At 39.6% G+C, this 23804-nt stretch overlaps 1 pseudogene; it reads right to left on the bottom strand.

Moving 5' to 3' along the window:
* Positions 1 to 4164: 4164 nt before the first annotated feature.
* On the bottom strand, positions 4165 to 16809 carry LOC114651149 (uncharacterized; annotated as a pseudogene).
* Positions 16810 to 23804: the final 6995 nt, after the last annotated feature.

Below are 23804 nucleotides of genomic sequence, written 5' to 3'. Positions count from 1 at the left end.
TGGTAAACTGTCAGCAGCAGCTCCCTGCAGATTCCCCCATAAATGTTTCTCACATGTCTTCTGCAGTCAACCTCTCAGTTCTGCAATCCAAATTTAGGTTTAAGTGCCAAGCTGAGGAGCAGAACTGACGAGGTGGTCTTCTCTGAAGTTCTGCCTGTGTCACGTACCAGACCAAGAAGATTAGAAGGCTTAACACATGGCTCAAATCTTTGTGTAGGATAGACATGGTATAGGTTTATGGGATGTTGGGACCTATTCTTCTGTGGCAGGCTACATTTGAAATGGAGGGACACCAATGTATTGGGGAAGCATATGAGTAGGTTAGTCAAAGATTGTTTAAACTAGGAAAAGGGGAGGCAGGGAGTTTAGAACATGGCCAGGTTTATAAATTTATATGATGGGATGAACAGTACTGTAATATCAAATACAAATAGAAGCTCAATTTCTAGCCCAAAATTAAAATGATACAGTAAAATAAGCAATAAATTAAAGATTGCCTACTTGAATGCTATGTGTATCAAAAATAAAATAAGTGAGTTAGAGTTGTATGTATTTGAACATAACCATGATATTTTACATTATATAGAATCCTGGCTAAACAGAAGAGATGGGATGAGTATAACATGATTTCTAATTTTTTAGAAATGATAGACAAAAAAGGAAAGGGAGTTGTTGCCATGTATGTAAAACACAATTTAAATGCAATTCTTTTCTAGTTGGACAATCAGCCACATCTTAGTGAGGATGCCTGTATTCAGTGGGAAAATATTAGGGATACAGGCCTTATTTTAGGAGAGAGTTATAGACCCCCCAATACAGACAGTACTTTCAATGCAGATCTTTTTAGTAATATTATGAAGATACGCTTTTCTAACCAATAATTAGCTGGGTTAACCTTGGAAATAATGAGGCACAGGAGCAGGAGTTTCAGATGTCATCAGTGACTGTTTTTTAAAACTGTATATTAAAGCACCAATGTCGAGGGAAGCCTGTCCAGATTTTGTATTTTGTAATAACCAGGGTAGAATTCATGAATCACTAGGGTCAAGTGATTATAATGTACCGTAAGTGTAATATTATACAAATCTCAAGTGTTCTGGTAGAGCACAGGTGCAAAGACTAAAACTTAGGTAGACCAGATTTTGAGCAGATGTGGCAAAGTCTTAAAGGGTAAAGTGGGATATGCTTTTGGGTGTGGAGACAGTCAAGGAGCAGTGGAACAAGTCTAAAAACATTTTACATATACTACAGGACATTTTCTTTCTAAAAGTTGGAATTAGTCAGAAAAAAAAACAAACCCCGCATTGGGAATAAAAAATGAAGCTGCAAATGAAAAACTGCAGGTAAGGCATGTAAGACTAGTAACTCCAATGCTAACCATAAGGTTTGTATGAGAGCAGGAGAAAAACCATTAGAAAGGATATTAGGAGAGCTAAAAGGCAGTTAGATAGAAATATTTCAGATAAGGCGAAGGATGACCCAAAAAGATTTTTTCAGTACCTCAGTATTGAAAGAACAGTCAAGGAGAAAGTGAAGTGTATCAGGAATAGCAAGGGGCAAATTAAAATAAACAGACAGTGAAATGGCAAATACCCTAAACACGCACTTTTTCTGAAATGTTCACATGCGATGAGGTGGATAACCATCCAGCAGTAAGAGGCTACTAAGGAGGTATGGAGTGATCTGAAAATTGTAGAGGAAGAAGTACCTCTTGAATGAAATCACTTGAAATTAAACAAGTCATTAGGACCAGATAACATTTATCCCACAGTACTAAGAGGTTAGTTAGTGCTGATAACCCTTGACACATATTTTTTTAAATTTACAGTACACTAGGGGAAATTCCTAAGAACAGAAATAGCAAATATTATCTCATTATATAAAAATGGTGATTTGGCAGATCCAAGTAACTATAGACCTGTATGTTTAACATACACCACAAGAATATTAATGAAAGGAATTATTATGAAAATTGAGCAGTCAGCATGGGTTACAAAAGGGAGGTCATGTTTTACTAATATAATGAAATTCTATGAGAAAACAGTAAAAGGATACAATTAATTATTTATCAAGAAAACATTTCATAAGGACCCAAATGAGAGAATGGGCACTAAACTAAAATAAATGGGTGTTCAAATTGTAATTTGTACATATTCAGAAGTACTAGTGCTAGGGCAAGGAAGTGGGTGATGTTAAGAGTGGTGTTCCTAAGGGGTCAGCACTGGGGCCACTGCTATTTTTATTATAAATAATAGATAGCTTCCTGCTGACATGAATTCCCTATATACACAGGGTGGCAGCATCCCGCTAGTGGAACTCCCATTTGTACATGCACAGAGTATATTGGGAACTGTAATCCTGATAGGGGAATGGCCATTCTTCATGATGTGTTCATAAAGCATGACTTAAACCTGAAACATAAAATGCAAACTACTGTAATGCAATATTGGGAAGGCAATTGCTTACTTCATTACATTATCTGTCTATTCATTAAATACTGATATGCAGTTTGCTGAGAAATAGACATAGTAGGCCCCACACAACTGACTGATTTCCATATCAAGAAAACAGTCCCTGAGAATAGGTACTGTACATAACCTGCAAGTTCTAAACAGACTGTCTTGTCACTGGGGCTGTACATTTGATTTAGTTGGATCCTGTAAAAAATAAGTGTAATTTAAATATCTTGATCAAATATTAGCATACAAATCTTTTTTTTGAACAAATGAATGCGCAGAACCCATGCAGAGCCATAGAGTGTACTGAGCAAAGACAAATGACCTTTGGAATGAGAAGTGCTACGCCCTATGAATAGCCAAATGTGGTGGGAAACTGGTGAAAGCAATGTTACTAAAATACATACATCAGTGTATTTCCATGGTGATGACACAATTATTTTATTTTTTCATGTTTGTCCTGAGTATAGTTGCATCAATCACAAGCTATTTACCTGGTGTTAATAGTAGTGCTACATGTTCTGACTGATAAATTATTAAAATGACATTTGATGCTGTCTTTGTTATGCACTTCTCAGGTTAAAAAAAACAATGTGTAAAATACATCTTCTAGATGCCATGGGATGCATCTTCAGTGATGTTCCTAGGGTCATGGGGTGTTTCAGGTTTTTAACATCAGGCACCCTCACATAGGTAACCCAGCTGGGGTTAATCGAGCCCCATCTTGCAGTAGCAGCCACCCATGGATCAGCCCTCTTAATCTAAAGCCAATTGGTGGCTTTCTCTGTGACTTCACTCATGGATTTAATGGCCCTCCTCCTTGCCTCTCCTACCAGCTGATTGAGGACTTTGCAGACTGAACATCCTGCAGATCCTTTACAGCCAACCTCTACTGGCTTACAGAATATTTTCCAGCCTCTGACCCGGCACTTCTCTACCAGTTCCTGGTACTTTGCGTGTTTTTCTCATTTGCTTCTTCCATACGCTTTTCCCTGGGCACTGTGAGTTCTAGCATGACAAGGTGTTTTGTCACATCAGAGACAATGGTCATGTCTGGCTGGAGTTCAATTTCAGCTCTTTATCCAGGTCAACATGCAGCTGACAGTCAGGGACCATAGAAAGGAGGCCCATCCTTGTTTTTGGTTGTGGGCAGTGTTTCCCTCCAGCTTTTACAAAGGTAATTTTCTTTATGGTGTGATGGTACCTGCCTAGCCGGATCGCAGTGACTATACTTTTAGCAACCACACTGAGCATCTGCAGGTCGTGGCACCAGCAATAGCAACCTTCCAAAAGGGACTGTGTGGATAGTGCTTTGAGTACTGAGAAAAGTACTATATAAATGTAATGAATTATTATTATTATTATTATTTTTGGCAGCTGCTGAGGAGGTCTTCTAAGGATCCTCTTTCAGAGCACAGAGGACAGGACGGTGTCTCACTTTTGCCCCAGACATGTAGGAACCGGACATAATGGAAGTCTTCCCGCATGATGTTAGACCAGGTAATCCTGCACTGCAGTACACTCTCCCACCTTGTCCATGCTCCCTGCTGTCTGAGCCCCACTGTCCTGCTCACACGCATATCTGCTCAAACCTCTTCCTAGATAAGATGGTGTCTCTCCTCCTCCTGGGCTTTCCCAACCTGCGTGTTTGGGAAGTATCCAGTGCTTGATCTGCCATCTGCTATGCTGCCCACCAGCGCTGTTTGCCTTAGGTCTGATTTTGCACCTCCACTGCTTTCTTTGCCCTCCACGTTTGGCCTGTCCTTACTTCAATGACTGCTGATGACACCTTCTGGTCACTGAAGTCCCTGTACAGTAGGGTTTCTCTTGTGTGTGCAACCATAAACTCCTGTATGAGGCCACTGAATGTAAGCTGCAAGATGTTACTAGTCCCATGCAGATCTGCACTGCTGAGGCTGCAGGGGAAGCCCAACCACATGGGGAGAGAACTACTGATCTTCCTTTCTAGAGACTCAGCTGTTGTTAGTATCAGTTTCATAAATCATCAGAAGCCAAAGGACTTGAGGTAGGATGGAATGTTAATGAATCCATGCCTTAAATCTGCTTGGCAGATCTGACTTGTCAACTCTGGTGAGCCAGGCTTCAACGTCTCTGATGGCCTTCTGAATAGCCAGTTGTCTTTTAAAATTGAGTCAAAGACCTTCCCCAGACACTTGACTGGTTGTTCTGTTATGGAGGGTGTGGTAGTTCTGTATAATGAGAAGCCGGATTTGTCAGCCACCTTGCCCTTCTTCAGCACCATGGACCTTGGCTTTGTGGACTTAAGACTCATCCTAGCCCAGGTGATGAGTTTTTCAAGTCCTTGTAGGATCCACCTACTACCTGGGACTGATGCTGTTGTGATCATTAAGTCATCCATAAATGCTCTAATGGGGGGCTGACATACACCCAACTTGATTAGGAGGCCTCTGCATTCCACTTCGGCTGACTTTGCCATCACGTTCATGGCTAAGGGCAAAAAGAATAATGGAGATTATACAGCCCATTAATAATAATAATAATAATAATAATACATTTTATTTATATAGCGCCTTTCCCATGCTCAAGGCACTTACAGAATATAAGAAAGAATGGCAGGGTATACAGTATATAGCATTGTACAAACCAGATACATAAATAAAGAAGATTATGACAGTGAATTCAGAGAAAAAATTTAATTATTATTCCTTTTTCAAGCTGGTGCCAGTATGATGTTAGTGACCCAGAAGTGACCCTCACCCTGAACATTTCATAGTAATTCAGCATCAGCTCCTTGATCTTGCTAGGAACATGGTGACGGTGTAGTGCAAGCTCAACCAGTTGGTGTGGAATGAACCCAATAAGGATTGGCCAGGTCCAGCCACAGTACAACTAAGTCTCTTCTGTTTTCATAAGCTTCTCTGATGAGCTGCAAGACTACCCCAGTATGCTCCCAACACTTGGGAACTTCAGGAACCCCACCCTTCTGAACTCAGGGTTAGAGGTAGCTGTTTTTGAGGAGAAACTCTGTCAGTTTTCGGGAGACAATGCTGAAAAATACTTTCCCATCAACACTCAGCAATGAAATTGACCGAAGCTTACTGAGGTTCTTGAGTTTCCTCTTTGGGGATGCAGACTCCCTCTGAACATGTCCACTTGTCAGCAACTCTACCCCTTTTCTATATCACCTTCAAAATCTTCCATAGGTGTTGGAGGAGCTCTGGGCAGTGCATGTAAAAATTTAAGGTACTCCACTAGAGCCTGGGGTGAGGCTGAATGTGCTGCCTTAATGACCTCCTCAACTGTTAGACCGTTAGATTTGGCACCCTCAGTCTGAACTCAGTTGTTAGAGGGGCTCAACTAAGGGTGTCATTAGGTTTGAGCTCTTGATCCCTCATCAGTCGCTCAAGGTGCCATGGAGGAAGTGATTTACTTCATCTATTGAGCACACAAGGCGGCTACTATGTTTGTCCCCCAACAGTCGTTTCATAAAGCCAAACGGATTGGCGATGAAAGCTGACCATTTTCTGGGTCTCCCTCTACCTCTTCTCCTGTGCCACTCTGCTCTGCAGAGGGTCATAAGCCTTTTCCTAAGTTTAGTAGGTCAGCCAAGGCTTGTTTAACAGTTAAAACAGGAAAAAACATTCATTTTAATAAATCTTAGAGGTTGCGGAGCTATTGGAAGGGTGTCACCAGCTCCATCACTTGACGCTAGTGCAGCGTTGTATTTCCAATTTGGTCTGAAAATAGGATTTTTTGGTTAGCTCAAAACAATACATAACTGATGACCTGTTGGTATACGTTTTGTGAAAATTTATGGCTCACGTTCTCATTCTCTTCCATCTGCTTTCTGTCTCTGTGTCCAAACTGTATAAGTTTTTTGCCCGAAGCAAGTATTAATGAGTCTTCTCATATGTATGAATCTGAAAAACAAAACCAAAAACATGGTTATCCTAAATTTTGTGATGCTACTAAATTTGGCAAAATCTAAACAAAGCTAAGTAGTGGTTTCCCAGAAAATTGCACGGATGTGAATTGCAACTAGGAAATAATTAAAAAGGGCACACTTACAATCGCTTATATTCTTTCACTATGAATGAAGCTCATTTCATTATTTCAGTAGCTGCTTCCACCATTTGGTGACATACGAGCATAAGCATTAGGGAACCTTTTCTTCACACAGGAAATTATAGACACATGGAATAAATTACAAGTTAGGGTGGTGGATGGTAGGACTAGGACTGAATTGATGTTATTTACAAGCTTCAAGTTATTTTAAATTGGCAAATCACCCGTGGTATGTGAACGCAACATATGAAACAAATAGCTACAGAAATCTGAAAGTCAATTGTGATTTTATACTGTTAAAGCTTATAGATTTTAGGTACTTTTGCTTATAAATATTATAATTTTGATTTTCAAAAATACTAATGCATGATAGAGGTAACTCACTCAGTTCAGCTAACTAAAAAATGTTTACATAGTGGCAGGCTGTACCGAATCTCATTGTCTGTGAGCATAAAAGAAAATATCATAAACAAATAACTTGGCTTCCTTATTTTTCACTGTAGGATTTGATCATGTAAAGACAGAAAACAGACATTATAACTGCAATTCATTATATGTATAAACAAAAATGTAATTACAATCAGAAAAATACTAACCTTGCTTAGTCTAGTAGAGGGTCATATGGCCTGCAGGCAATCTGGCAGTGCTGAAAACAATACAGAAAGCAACTCTGGATGTGACACCTATCTCCGCTGTAGAGTACATTCACTGACACGCACAGTCAGTCCTTGTCATGTTGAGCTGATTTAGAGTTGCTACTCAAAACCTAAAACATATGTCTTAGGAATGAAGAAGAAAGCAGGATAACTTGCATGAAGCCTACAAAAGCACAAAGAGAGACTAGGCAGAAAATAAAACCCAAGGCTGTAGACTGTAAGGTCAGAAGTGCTAACTATTTCATTCTCAGTCTAATCAACATCTGTTGAACCACAACCAGCACAAATAGACTAACTCAAGTTAGAGCTGCATGAAATTGTTTCACCCAAGTAGCTGTATAATAATATTCAGTAGGAGCTGTAACCTTTTGCTTGTTATAAAAATTAAGTGACAGTGAAAATTAAATCAAAATAAAAGTCACCTAAACAATGATAGACAGCCAATTGTCTCTGAATCCTGTACCTGTATATTAAAAAATCCTGTATATAAAAAAAAAATAAAAGCAAAAAAACTACAAACATATGTGAAATTTCTTTCCAGTTGCAAGTCTTCTGCTACATTGACTCAAGGTGGTGGTGGAACCTTTTAAGAGAAAGCCAAATTGGAAGGAGGGGCTCCAAGGAACTGTAACCCGGAAGTGAAGTCTCTGTTGCTGCTGGTCATCTGATCTGCAAGGAATAGAGGAGGAGAAGAATTAGGCAGCAGTGCCAGCCCTCAGCTCAGGGTGTAATTACCATTAGATAAACCCTCACGTTGTGTCCCAGTTGGAAGTGTGTGGCACAGCACTCCCTTCAGTACAAACCTGTATGTGGACTGAACCAAGAGGTTATATTCCCGAGAGATAGCATTACCATTGGTGTGGAGGGATCCTCAGTAATATTGAACAATAAAATTTATATGGCTGATTGTCCAGGTACCATTTCATGACTCATGGATTTGACTCTTTGTGTAAAATAATTCACTGTAATGGTGCATGGTCTGTCACTAGGAAAAATTCATGAGTGAAAAGGTATTACCTTAGCTGCTGAATAGCCTATTTAATTGTTAGTTCTTTCAGTTCCACTATGGTATACTTGGTCTCCTGGTCAATACTTTCCGGCTCAGTTACATTATCAAGTGTACATCGCCACCAATGCTTTGGCTCAACACGGCACCAAGACCTGTTTCTGAAGCATCAGTCAAAAGAATAAAAAAGTGAGAAAAGTCAGGAGTCATCAAAACAGGTGCTGACGTGAGGGTCTGCTTAAGGTCACGAAATGCAGCTTTCACTTTTTTATGTCAAGCCACTGAATTAGGAGCACGCTTTTTCATTAGGATAATCAAGGGCATTGCTCTTTCAGAAAAACACATCACAAACCAACGATAGTAACCTGTTGAATCCAAAAAAGCATGAACCTGCTGAGGCCCGGGTCAATGCAGGATTGCAGACTTTAGGACACTGTAGACGAACAGTCCCTTGCCCCACCTTGTAGCCCAGCTATTTGGCTTCTGTTAGCCCAGAGTAACATTTTTTGGGTTTATCCAGAACATAGCTTCAGAAAGTATGAGAAGGACAGCTTGGAAAAGCCACACGTGTTCATTCCACTTGCTGAAATTGATGATAGGTAGGCGGCACTACAGGAATTTTGGGGCCATAGCATTTTATCCACCAGACATTGGTAGGGGGCTTGGCACCCCTTGTAACCCAAATGGGAGAACACAATACTGCCATTGTTGGTATGAGTCACTGCCGGAGTTCAGCATTCAGTATGCATCAAACTAGGAGACTTGATTAAGCAAATGAACCGCTGTCTGGCTTTGGGAACAAAATGATGGACCTAGACCAGGGACTAAAATATTACTTAATTACACCATTGGTCCAGTATTTGTTTGGCCTCAAGCTGCAGTTTTGCTTATTTTGATTCTGAGAGCCGGTATGGGAATTCCTTGACAAATACTTCTAGATCAGTAACAATGTCGTGTATAATTAGAGAGGTCTTCAGTGGTTTCTCATCCACCACATTTGGAATGGACTGGATAGCTACTTTGAGCTCCAGTTGTTGTTGGGATGTTAAATTGGGTCTACAACTTACATTTTCCCTATAGAATAGAGGAACATGTCTGTCTTTACCACAGGTGGGTGTAGTGCTTTTCTGCCTTTATTATTAGACCACCCCCAATTATGACAGAATATAGGGGATTCCGCATCACAGAAACAGTGAGTGTTTCGCTTTCACCTTGAAACATAATCACACATGAGGCAGATCTTTCCCAACAGATTTCTCTGTGTATGTATAGCAAACTGGTAATGAACAAAAGAATGAGATTGTGAGGAAAAGTAAACTCAGGAAAATAGTGTCTTTGTCGAGATAAGGCAAAAAAAAGTTGAACAAAACAAGCAAAGCATTGAAACCACATGTCTTAAAATCAGAATCACCAAGGAAACAAGAAGTCAGGAAAATGCAACACATGTCCCAACACTAAAATTCTTCTTGGAAGCTCCATTTACCTTCATCTATGAGAAGTAATTCATGAAAGGAGCTGGCTTTAGGACAAGAATCTAAAACTGGGGAGATTGTATCTCTTGGTTGGCTCGGGAACAACTGGGAATTCCCCAGGAATATCTCAAATATGTAGCTGGGGACAGGGAAATCTGTGCTGACCTGCTTGTCTTGTTGTTGCTGCAACCCTAATGGTTGAGCAAATAAGATAAGATCTGCATTCGCAGTGAATGGCTGCTTAATAATTTATTTTTTACCAAATTTTTATCTAGTCAATATTATAATTCTAGTGTGCTCTTGGACTTAATATTTCTACTATTATGACATGTTTTTGCAGATTTTTACAGGCAGTAAATTCATCCATCCATCCATTATCCAACCCCCTATATCCTAACTACAGGGTCACAGGGGTCTGCTGGAGCCAGTCCCAGCCAGGCAGTAAATTAGCCCACCATTATGGCCCTGGTTTTACAGCAGATGTCTCACATACTCAGCATGCTGGGATTAAATCAACATGGTCAGATTGTCTGTGGACTTTGTATGTCCATCACATCCCACTAGATGTGCAGGTTAGGCAACTCTTGTGTGAGTGAATGTGTGCTACAAACAACTGGTAACTAGGCTTGGTTCTTACCTTGCTCCTAGTGCTGCCAGGATTCCCTCTGACTCTGTAATGAAATTAACTGGTTTAAAAAAAAAAGTCACAAAAGTGCCAGAGTTTGAAAATTTTGTATTACAGCTTTATCAGATTGATTGGTAAAACAATCAATTTTACACAAATGTGATTTCAAAATATACAGTACATTTTTTCTTTAAAACATATAAACAATTCTTGCTTCATGATTCTGTCTCTATGAAGGCACTTTATATCACAGACTGCTCTCTTTTAAGCGCTAACCTAATGCAATACCATCAAGATTATCACACATGTAGGCCATGTCAAATGTTCTGGGAAAACAGCAGAGGTGAACGTCTAATGAATTACCCCACTGTGCATCCTAGCAACCAGGACACTTTGTGCTGAATACAAAAGGGCAACACCAGCGAGAAAAGAAGCTACTGGATTTCTTCTCCTGTGTTTTTAATGCCAGGAGCTGCTCAATCATGCTGCAAGGCAAGTGAAAAATGAAAAATAAAACTATCTGCAGCTCTGTATTCATATTCATGTTTTTAATTTTGGATTCCATTTTAAATACCCTCTGTCATCTAAGGGGTAACATGTTACACTCTGTAGATATGACTAGAATACAGAATATACTGCTGAGATTTATGGAAGCAGACAGAAAATGAATGAATGAATGAATTAATTAATTAATTAAGTTGGGCCTTAAATGATTTCAGCTGTAGACCAAATTTTGTAAGGATGAACATTATATTGGAATTAAACTATTGTCATGTGTTTATTGTACAGTGAAATTCTTACTTGCTTGTCTCCTACATTCTAGAGACAGTATTATAAATAACAACAAATAAAAGGCAAAAATACAACAAAATATATTAAATACAGCAATAGATAATACATACAAAAAACAGTCATGCAGTCATAAGTAGCCTTACATCCTGTGACAGTAGAAGTATAACCTAATTTTTTCTCTGTGGATGTGACATCTTATAATAATAAAATATATATATATTTTTTAATCTTGCAGTTCAATCTAAAAGCTGTAAATTTATTTTTAATAAATGTTGTGGTCATTGTGGTCAGCAGCACAGGAGCGCCGCAGGGGACTGTACTTTCTCCGGTCCTGTTCAGCCTATATACATCGGACTTCCAATACAACTCGGAGTCCTGCCATGTGCAAAAGTTCGCTGACGACACTGCTATCGTGGGCTTTGGTGGTATACTGTACATCTTAGATGCAACTCACTAGCACAAGAGTTAGATGCTGCCTCACAGTAGTCACTTTCTATATAGAATTAGATTAGATTAGATTGAATACATTTTATTAATCCCAAGCATAAATTCAGAGTATAGAATATACAGGTGAGATCTATAGAAGCAAACAGAAATTACATAAAAGAATGAATGAATTAGTCTTAAATGATTTCAGCTGTAGATTGAATTTTGTAAGAAGGAACATTATGAACATGTTCTTGACATGTAAATGTGGCTGTTTCTTTTGGTAGTCTGTTTTTCCTGCTAAAATGCAAAGACATGCAAATTAGGTTGGCAACTCAATATTGACACAAAATGAATGTGGACATGTGCAGAAGTGAGATCTGCAATGGACTGACATCCCTTCCAGGGCCAATTCTGCTTTTGGGATATGCTCTGGCCACCCCTGCGACACTGAAATGTTCAAAGTGGGTGAAGATAATTGATGGATGGATGAATAATTTACTAACTCCCTTTTTGCCCCCTCATTTTTATTTAAGTATGCAGTTTAAAAGTGATACTTTTCACTTAAGATGTTTTCACATCTAGTTGGTTTGGTGTGATTTCTTCTTTTCCAAGCTCTGGTTCAATTTCATTTAGGTCAATGTGGTCATGGCAACTGAATTAGGGTGTGGATTAAAACAACCGGACCTAGACCCTTTGGAAAGAGTGATCTCGGTGTGGTACCAAGGAAACTCTGTAGCAGTACACATGAGGTATGAATGTGATCCAGCCTAGGTCTGATCCAAGTGCAGGAAGTACTGTACATTATGAGTGAGATTGTGCATCTGCTGTTGGTAAATTAGGGAACTTCATTCACAGCAAAATGAGCAGTTAAACAAGTAAAACAATAAAAAGATTAAAAAAATAAACAAATACATAGGTAAAGATGTAACTCAAATTGCATAGAACAACTTGCATAATTTATAAGACTGCCCAAGCCGGCACAATTATAATATGTGCTGCCATCCTAGAGAGGTGCGAGCGACCAGCACTACTTCCCAACTACACCACCACAAGTACAGCAACACACCAGCAAAGGCAAAGTTGAGTTACAAGAAAATTATTATTAACTTGTAGAATAAAGCATTGGACACAACCAGCAAACCCCTGTATACATAATACCACGCTGCAGCGCTTCCAACCTCCCCACACGAATCACAAAACAAAACAATTAACAATATACAACCTAATACACAAATATAAAAAAACAAGTTAATAAAACCAGTGTCCTTTAAATATTCATTGTTAGAGATGAACATCTACATTTTGTTGTGGGGAAGGATGCACCGAACCATACCTTCTGTTCAGGGAATCGTACTACTACTCAGTCCCTTATGCTGGTTCGTCAGGTCCTCTCCTGAATGACTTCACCTCGTTCATAAAAAAAAGGAAAAATTATTCTGATAAAAATGAACCTGGGTTCACCTGACTTTTTCCATGCAGGTTGAGTAGTTTTCCCTCTTGCCTTTTTTGTGGCGTCTGCTTCTCCTTTTGGTCTGGCGCTGTCTTCTTCTTCCTCACCTTTCTCTCGCCACAAATTTATATAAGGTTGGCTCCTCCCCATTCAGTTTGTTTGGCCCTCCGAGCCATGTGCTCCCCTCCACATGTACCATTGACCGGCCTTACACATTCAACCATTCCACCCTTAACAGGAATGAGGAAATGTGCAAACTGCCAGTGATACACACATATCCAAGATAACTGTTACAGAGTCCCCACCCCAAATCCTCCTTTAGGTCATATATAATAGGGTTTCATGTTGGTCACGTGGTACAGTATATATCTGTTTTCATATTACTGTCAGTTTGCCATTGGACTTGGTAATCAATGGGCCTTAATTGTTTGATTACTTCTGCTGATGCTTTTGAGAGGTAGTGAGTCCTCAGCCAAACCCGGTCTCATTCAGAATATCTAACACTCTGCTGGGACTTATTGTAAAACCATGCTTTTTGTGCCTTGGAACGCACTAACCTCTCTCTAACAAGATCTTTTAATTTTTCAGACTAAAAGACTTTGAGGTTTTGGGAGGAATCAGGAGTTGGGGGAGTGACAATTCACCAGTACTCTCATGCCATGCTGAATTTAGGGCCATTCTTAATTCTGGAAGCCACTGATCCCAGTCCTGGTGGTGGGTACTGACATACTGTAGGAGGCTATCATAGTTTTCAGGGTCCAATTCACTCACTCCGTGATGTTGGACTGTGGATGGTATGCCATTTGTTTTCTAATGGGTTATCCCCAATCCTTCATGAAACTTTCCAGCTCAAAGCTTGTAAATTGCGGACCCCTGTCAGAAATGATGACCTTTGGGGCTCCCAAGCAGGTAAACATCTTGTTCTTTAGGGCGAAGCACAGCTATTCAGTTTTTGAGTTTGGTAAAGCAAAAAGCTCCACCCACTTAGAGAAATAATCCATTACCACTACCAGGATGGTCTTCTTACTTGGTGACAAAAGACCCATAATGTCAGTCCCCCATATCTGTCCAGGTTCAGTGATATTTATTGACTGTAATTGTCCTGCTGGTAAACCAGGTGGATTTTTGCACCGTCGGCAGGATGTATATGTTCTCACGTCTCCACATGTCCTTCTTCTCTGTGGGTCACCAGGCTAATATCTTCTTTAGGGTCTTTAATCTGCCAAGGAGGCCACTGAAAGGGCTGTCATGAAAATAGGCCAAGAACTCTGGGAGAAGGTCCTCGGGGATGACTAGTTGGTATTTCTCACCCCTGAGTTTTGATGGCACACACCAATACAATATCCCTTGGAGCTTCTGGTAATGAATATGACCAGTCTGCAACCCAAAGTTCTCCTGTACCTCCCGACAAAACAGATATGTCAAGAGGCAGGTCACAACCATGATTCGAGATTGGAGCTATTGAAGATACCTCCTGAGGCTCTGGAACCCAGGAAAGCACATCCTGAACCACGTTTCCCCTGTTCAGAACAATTTCAGTAAAAGACATTAAAAGTGAACTGCTGGAGACAAAGAACCCTCCTGGAGAGTCGTGAGGACATCTTCAGGAAATTAAATACCCAGGCCAGAGCATGGTGGTCTGTGTACACTTTGAACAGTGTTCCTCCAAGATAGTGACACCACTTTTCCACTGCCCACAAGACTACAAGACACTCTTTCTCTGACTCTGAATAGTTGAGTTCGGGGCCCCGGAGAGACCTTGAGGCACAGGCAGTGACTCATTCCTCTCCCTCGTTGATCTGTGTTAATACGGCCCCAAGTCCCACATTGCTAGTGACGGTCTGGACTTGGAAGGTGAGCAGTGGATTAGGTTGTGCCAAAATTGGCAGTCCCAACAGATGTTTCTTCAGTTGCTCAAATGCTTTTTGGCACGCCAGAGTCCAATGCCATGAGATCCCCTTCCTCATCAGGTGATGTAATGGCACTGCAGTGTCAGCCAATCTGGGTATAAACTTGTGGAACCAACCCACCATTCTGAAAAAGCACTGTAAAGAAAGGTGGTGGTAGTCCACAAGAGCCATGATTTTCTCTGTATCCACACTGATACCTTTTGCTGACACCACATGACCGAGGAAGATAAGTTGAGGCTATCCAAGGTGTCACATACTAAAGTTTAGGGTCAGCTAAGCCTGCTGGAGCTGATGGAAGATCTCATTTAGGTCCCGGAGGTGTTGCTGTAATGATGGGGAGAAGACAGTAATATTGTCAATATAGACAAAACAGTTCTTCCTAAACAACCCCCTCAGCTCTTATTCCTTAAAGTGTTGAAAAGATGCCCTTGCATTCTTCAGGCCAAAAGGCATTACTCAGAACTGGAACAAGCCATCAGGAGTGACCACTGCAGTCTTTGCCACACTGTATTCTCCCATACAAACCTGTCAATAGCCAGATTGTAAATCCAGAGTACTAAAAACCACTGCTCCTTGTAAGGGCTCATGCACCAGTGGCATAGGATAGGTGTCACTGATGGTTTTGGCATTCAGTCCATGGTAAGCCACACAAATCCGAAAGGTTCCATTGGACTTACGCACCAAAACCACCGGGGGTGCCTAGGCTGAGTTAGAGGGTTCAAGAATACCTTCCAGGAGGATACGATCAACCCACTCTTTGATGATCTTTCTCTTCATAGGAGAAACCCTGTATGCTCTTTGATGGACAGGGACTTCATCGACGGTGTATATATAATGGTGAATAACATCCATTCGACAAAGTTTGTCCGTTCATATCATACGCCATCTCCTCAGAATAGGTTGTACCTCACAGGGCTGAGAACAAATGCTGTCCTCCACTGGGCTGATATCTTTAAGTGGTACTGCCAAATAGCAATTTAATTTTGGCCACTATAATTGCCAACTGTATTTAGCCATTTGGGTGCAAAATGATGTTGGCTGCCACGATGGAATCCAGCCATAAGAGCAGTGGCATGGACAGGAATGCATCCTCCAAGACATACACTTCGACTTCTGAAGATATATTTTGCAACCTAAACTTCTTCAGAACCTTGCCACTATCCACATACGCTTGAACGTCTGCCAAGAAGAACTTTACTGTGCCACCTCCATTAAGCAGCTCACCGGGCAACTTTATTTTTCCCACAAGCTGCGATTAATTAAGCTAAAGGTGCTCCCAGGGTCAATGACAGCATCCCCGATGATGCCCCACACACTCACTGGCACCGCTAGTAAGGGCAACTGTGCACATAATGTGGTGAGCTCAGCTCCAGTTGACTGATACTTGTCCTTCTGAGATTATCCTTGGGTGCTTCTCTGCTAGAGGTTCCTCCAGGTGGATCTTTTTTACCCCTCATAGCAGCCCAATCCTCTATCACCGTGCCCCTAAGTGCTACAGCAAGCCGTGGGTTACAAGCACCTAGAATGCCTCTAACTATATGTTCTTCTGACTTATTGGGTTTCCACTTTAGACAGAGTGTACGGTTTTCATAAACAAAGTCTCTGACTGGTTGTGAAGGACCCTACCGAGCAGCCAGCAGCTGTTCGTCAACTTCAGTTAGGTAGTCAGGGGTAGGAAGGCTTCTAGAAAAGCCTTAAGGAAAGATGTCCAATCCTTAATATTATTCTTCTCTGCCTGCCGCCAGTAGCGTGGTGGTCCTTGAAGAGCCGTACTCTAGAAGCCCATTTGCTCAACTAACGTTAATGAGTGTAGCTCTAAAAACGTGTATGCCTGCTCAATAAACTGAAGCACCTCTGCAGATTTACAGGAAGCATCCAGCTTTGGAAACTGTAGTAGCATGGCAGCTGCAGATGTAGAGGAGTAGGATGGCCGCAATTCAGCCAATGGCGTTGATCGGCATGTCATTTGAAAGCAATACTCCTCCTCATTGCGTTCTGTATTTCTGCCTCCCATTGCTGATTGCGCCTCAGTAAGCAGTTTACCAGCTTCTCTTCCAGACTTCTTAGACGTACACGCACCCACTCACGCAAATCGACCAATGCCGTATCCACATATCCATGAAGGGCTTCTTCCCGTGCTACCGTACCCTCAGCCATTTCTGCTAGCCAGGTTTGAAGCTCATTCAGCTGCACCTCTGCCCATGGCGGCTCCCAGTTCAGTGAGGCATCCATAGGTCCCTGATCCTGGCTTTTGCTCTTGGAAGTCGTAATATACTAAGTAAAGTATCTAGCAAGCTCGCTGCCTCGTCCACCTCTTACTGTGCTCTGACCGTAAAGTGACATCCAGGCAATTCACCTCACTCCAATATCACACAAGAGTCAGCAAATTGTCGCTCAAAACACTCAGTTGACATTTCTGTCTCTACTTGTAAGTGGTAAATGAAATAAAGTGGATGAATATTGATCAACTGGCTCCCTGTATGGACCACCAATAATCTGTACCACTGCCTGAGCCTGCACGATTATAATATGCGCTGCCATCGTAGAGCTGCAGCAAAGAGAAAAAAATAAATAAATAAAGAAATGATCCAGGGCGTGAGTGACCAACACTACTTCTCAACTACACCACCTTGTGATTGGGGCGATGCAAACAGAGATGGGGAGTTAAAACAGTAGCGAGACAGATGATCAAGCCAACTGGTGCCATATACTGTATATGTGAGGTGCCATTTTGGAAAAAAGTATTTTTTTTTTTTTTTAAGCATTTTATTGATTTTATTAAAATCAAATAACATTCCATACAAGCAAGTCAAGTTTAACAAAACTAGGTTTGAAACAAATCAGCATCCACCCTTGAGAAAGAGAGCTAGGCCAACAGAGTAAAACTTTAAACTAGTAAAAATAAGTAAATAGATAAATTAATAAAAATAAAATTATATATCAAGCACATCTATCTCGCTTATAATTGTCCAAAACATTGTAAAGTCCCGCCAATAGTATAGTAAAGGCAACTACAGTTTGTTTGTCTTTTTCCACTTTAAGCCCATCTGGAAGTACACCAAACACAGCTGTTAATGGGTTAGGAGGTATTGTGACACCAGGGCTGTCTGAAAGGCATTTAAAAATTTTGGTCCAGAATGATGTTAATTTGGTGCAGGCCCAAAACATGTGACCCAGTGAGGCTGGAACTTGATTGCAGCGTTCACAGGTTGGATCTTGCCCTGGAAACATTTTGGACAATTTTAAACAAGATAAATGTGCTCTAGTACTTTATTTGTACTTTGGATTTAGTACTTTTTGAATAGATAGCTTGAGCATGCTTTGGATTCTGCACATATATTGGAAAGTCATTTTTAGCAGGTGAGCTTAAGACAAGAATAAGAGAATACAATTATGAAATGAAAACATTTAGTTAATACAAAATAATTTAATTTAATGCCTATTTTTTTTTTTCATATTGTAAACAACTAAACGGGAGTGACATTTTAAAATGAATGGTCAAAGGACACCATTGCTTTCTTTCTAGTAAAAGACTGATGCAGATGTTTTTATTTTGAAAAGGTTTATTAAGAAAAATGTATTTTTTCACTGAGGTACTTATTTTTAAATCATTAGTTTAGTTTAATGTGGCCATTAAACTATGATATGATTTCTACAGTTTAATGATCACACACATCTTTTTAAAAGGGAAATGTTTTTGAAAAAATTAAACTATAATTGCTGTAGCAATGTACAAAGAGTCTTGTACTCTTTATTCAAACTTTCTTTACCAATAACACCCAATTGCCTTAACTGAAAAAATGTAGTTATTTCAATCTTTACTCATAGCTGGCACTCTTGAAAATAGGTCTAGTTACTCATTTGTGGACCTTCTTTAGTGCTGCTACTCTGGCTTTTCTCTCACTTTCCCAAAGATGTGTCTTTAAGAAACAAGTCTTGTGTGTGAGCCTGAGTTGGCTTTACAGTCGTCCGGCATCCCATCCAGGGTTACTTTGTGCACTCTTTGCTCCTGGTACAGACTCCTGCTCCCCTGCACTTGATTACAGTATGTGGATTTGAGATGGTTAATTTTATTGATAATCCATTCATCCATTGCCTAAACTCGTTTATCCAGGGCATGGTTGTGAGGCACCTGGAGCCTATTCTGATAATTATTGGGCCATCACCAATAATCCTCTTCCTGACTCTAAGGTCCATTTTCTCCTATCAAGAGGCTGACTTTAATCCCTGTTTGGATTCCCTGTTAGTATCAGTGCTCCTGTCTATAACTGACAGGGTTCTGACTGCTAGTAACTCTCTCATAAGAGGTTCATGTGGGCATTGTCCCCTGCCCTGTGCCATCTTGTTTACCCTTTCAACCCGTTGCGTGCTACATAGTCCCATAAACCATGACCCATAAAAAGATGCCTATATAAGACACACACCCATTCAAAAACAAACAAACAAAAAAAGACATTGTTAAACTATTTTACTATTTTTAACCAGGCCTACAGCCTTCATTTAAGGAAGAAAAAAAAAATTAGCTTTTAAAATAAGACAGTGAAACATAATTGTATGGAACAGTATTACCTGCTTCTTATTTGTTTTAAAGCAACACAAGTAAAAGAAAAAAATGTTGACCTCTGTAACTATACATACATTTGAGCAATATTCATTTTTCATACTGAAATAAATAGATGCTCTACATATCAAACAATCAGCCAGTCTCTAAGTAGTGTCACTCCCAGACAGCTTTATAAATTCTATGGGCTTTTTCTGCTTGAATGATGTGAACAGGCAAGAACTAGATGGTTGTGACGTGTATTACATTATTTGTATTCATAAATCTGATTTTATTATTTCCTTTATTAGCAGCGTAGAAAAGAGGCAGGAAAAAGGGAAGAAAATGATTGTTATTTATTGTGAAGCACTTTAATGAGCATGGGCAGTACCTTGTCAGATTCATTTACTTTGGTCTGAGAGAAGAAAATTGTAGATGAGAATCATTGCCGAAGAGTTACTATTAAAATGACTAGCTTAGAAGGATTATGGCACATTTAATTTAATTAACATTCCATGAGGAGAAAATGATAAAATTAAGATTTATTTGTTTAAGTCTAGGATTACATTATCATCTTGTTTGCTTTGTAAAGTGCTACACACACTGCAAATGGTGCTTTTCAAAAACAAACCTTGATTTAGTAGAGAGTGACACAGTAGGTAGCCCTGCCAACTCATGGATACAATGTCTTTGGTTTCAATCCTATGCCCAGTTGTTGTCCATGTGGACTCTGCATATCCCCATGTCCATATAAATTTTCCTCCAAGTACTCCAGATTTCGTCCCACATACCCATTGACATACACATTCCAAATTGTGGGTGTGGGTATATATTCAGTATGCGACTGTGGGTATGTACATGAGTGGCCCCTGGAATGAATTATTACAGTCATATGAAAAAGTTTGGGAACCCCTCTTAATTCTTTGGATTTTTATTTATCATTGGCTGAGCTTTCAAAGTAGCAACTTTCTTTTTTATATATTTGACATGCCTTATGACAACAGTAGTATTTCAGCAGTAACATTAAAGTTTAATGGATTAACAGAAAATATGCAATATGCATCATAACAAAATTAGACGGGTGCATAAATTTGGGCACCCCAACAGAAATATTACATCAATACTTAGTTGAGCCTCCTTTTGCAAATATAACAGCCAATAGCCTTTGATGAGTGTCTGGATTCTAGATGGAGGTATTTTTGACCATTCTTCCATACAAAATTTGACAGTAGGTAGCAGGTATGTTTCTTGGAACGCTGTGTTCTTCTTCCACCATGCAAAGCGCTTTTTGTTATGACCAAATGTTGTGATGTGAGATTTTACATATAACTTGATGAATATTTTGTATTGTATATCTTTATTTGTAATTTAGACAAAGCAATGTAATTTAGTGTTTACCCCCCCCCCCTCGCCCCCCCTTAGGAATGGGTCTGTTAGAATTTTATGATAGGATTTGGGGGATGTGTGTTTTAAACCAGTTTGGCAAGTGTTTCCTTGCTAAAGTCATTTCTACCCCCGCAAATGGGCTAAGGTGTACTTTAACATGGTTTGGGGGCAGGTGTTAAGATGTTCTATTTTCCCCATTGGTCTGAGGTATGGCTGTTTGGAATTGGCTTGTCTCAGAGGCCTTTAAGTACCATGATGTCCTATTGGCTCTCGGGATTGGACAGAACATCTATAAATGTATGTGTTTAACCTCAGTATCTCTCTCTTACCAACCAACATATGATGAAGAAGCATCTCTCTTGCTAACCTGTGATGATGAAGAGAACACAATGAACAGCACAACTCAACAGCCATTATGAACAGACATGTGGCTGAAAGCTGAGCACCAATGATGCCTTAACTAGAGACATTTAAGTAACCAGAAGACTGTGTGCCACCTGAACTACATATCATCATTTAATCAGGTTGTATGGTTGCCAATATTCAAATGTACTTTGCATTTTGTTATTATTTATGAATATTATCAATAATACTAATACATTGTTTAAACTGTAACTTAACTTCTGCTTGTCTTTTACTGCATCTAATTGCCTAAGGTTATAGATATAGAAGGGAAGGTGGGGATAAGTTATATACAATAATACCTTATAAACAGTGGTAAGTTTGTGAGATTAGGCATTCTGACAAAGGCTACATATTAATAATACAATAGGGGAAAGTAGAGCAATATATATTACTCTACCAAGACAAAACACCAAATAAATCAATTTTTGTCTCATCAGTCCAAAGCACTTTGTTCTAAAATTAATCTAGCTTGTCTAAATAAGCATTTGCATACAACAAGCGACTCTGTTTGTGGCGTGAATGCAGAAAGGGCTTCTTTCTCATCACCCTGCCATACAGGTGTTCTTTGTACAAATTGCACTGAATTGTAGAACGATGTACAGATAGACCATCTGCAGCAAGATGTTCTTGCAGGGTTTTGGAGGTGATCTGTGGGTTGTCTGTAACCATTCCCACAATTCTGCGGATTTGCCGCTCCTTTATTTTTCTTGGCCTTCCAGACCTGGGTTTAACAGCAACTGTGCCTGTGGCCTTCCATTTCCTGATTACATTCCTTACAGTTGAAACTGACAGTTTAAACCTCTGAGATAGCTTTTTGTAGCCTTCCCCTAAACCATGATGCTGAACAATCTTTGTTTTCAGATCTTTTGAGAGTTGCTTTGAAGATCCCATGCTGTCACTTTTCACAGGAGAGTCAAAGGGAAGCACAACTTGCAATTGACCACCTTAAATACCATTTCTCATGATTGGACACACCTGTCTATGAAGTTCAAAGCTTAACGAGCTAATCCAACCAATTTGGTGTTGCAAGTAATCAGTATTGAGCAGTTACATGCATTCGAATCAGCATAATTATAAGGGTACCTAAATTTTTGCACAGCCAGTTTTTCACATTTTGTTTAATTTCATACAACTGAATACTGCTTCACTAAAAAATTGTGTTCGGAAAACACCCCAGTACTCAGATGTTCCTAGGAAATGAAAGACATACCACTGTTATCTTTTTTGTTGAAAGTAGAGTAAATTATTATGCAGGCTGAGAGGGGTTCCCAAACTTTTTCATATGACTCTATCTAAACCTGTGCTGTTTTCCATATTGAGAATAGTTCAGCCATGATATTCCCCAGCTTCCTATGAGTTAAAAAAAATAACAGTGATAATATAATGCAATTACAGGTGTTAGTAGACTACATTAAATACATGCTTTTTAACAGCACTTTACAATGAAGTTAAAATGCAGATTAAATAGGCTTGTGGTGGCTCATTAGCTTTCATACACAGCAGATTCCAATTCAAGGGATGTGAAAATGGCATTGATTGACACATGTTAGTCATGGAGGGCCAGTGACTAACTGTTGTTTAGTTTTCTTAAACATAATATTTTTGAATGTATACCCAATAGAGCAGTATCCAATAATTAGTCATTTATAATATCTATTAATACAAAATGACCAATATTAATATATAATCACTATCAATATTACTATTTGAAAGGGGAAAAGCACCTGAAATAAGTTCCCCATCCAACTATTAATATTAGTTAAAACACAAACTGTACATTTGTTAACATTACTTTAAGTAAGAACTTGGAAAGGAATTTATTTATTGTTTAACAGGAATACGATAGGTGACAGTAATTTTAAAAAAATCTGAGGAATAGGCTATGAATAAGTAGCCAGCTTCAGCCTTGTGTAATCTTAAAATCTAAAGATACATGGAAGTAACAGGGGTCCCTAAGATATGGATAACCCATAATGCATGCTCAGTCCACTACTAAGTAATACTTGCTAGTGGCAAGTGAAGTCAAAATTTCTGCCTGCAGATTAAATGCAGTTACATTTCCAGATGTGTCTGTAGGATTTGCAGGGATCGGGGTCTTTATCCTCTCTGTGATTGTCACACAATATTACACACAGATAAAAGTCTGAAGAGCTGCTTAATGTGTGACTTCTACATGTATGTAAACTTTTGTCATCCTTGGGGTTTTGCAAGTCATACATGTATCTTAAAAATAAACGTTTACCATTGATGAGAGGCTTTTTCGTATACGATGGGCAAGAAGATGAGAGACTTGCCACTATTATTATATGAAATTGTAATCTGCTTCTGTATATCTGGGACTGAGTGCCAGACTCCATTGCTAAAACTGTCTTATGTTTATATCAGTTAGGACAGCTGCACCTTTCTTCTGTACAGTATTTAATTAGTTCAAACATCGTTTAGCTGCAGGTTGTTAACAGTGGTTCTTTACAGTACTAGTCTGCAGATCATATTGCTTTATAATTGCTTTTCCCTTCCATTTGTTTCCAAAGAAGTGACTTTTTTGGTACTTTATTAGTCAACCTACCTACAGTAGCAGGAGAAGAGCTCTGTGAGCTGTTTGTGCGCACACTGTGCCTAGCATTGGGCAT

Source organism: Erpetoichthys calabaricus, chromosome 4 (assembly GCF_900747795.2).
Source record: "Erpetoichthys calabaricus chromosome 4, fErpCal1.3, whole genome shotgun sequence".
In the NCBI taxonomy this organism is placed as follows: domain Eukaryota; kingdom Metazoa; phylum Chordata; class Cladistia; order Polypteriformes; family Polypteridae; genus Erpetoichthys; species Erpetoichthys calabaricus.
Note: the sequence above shows the minus strand (reverse complement) of the source record. Positions and strands in the feature narration are given on the sequence as shown.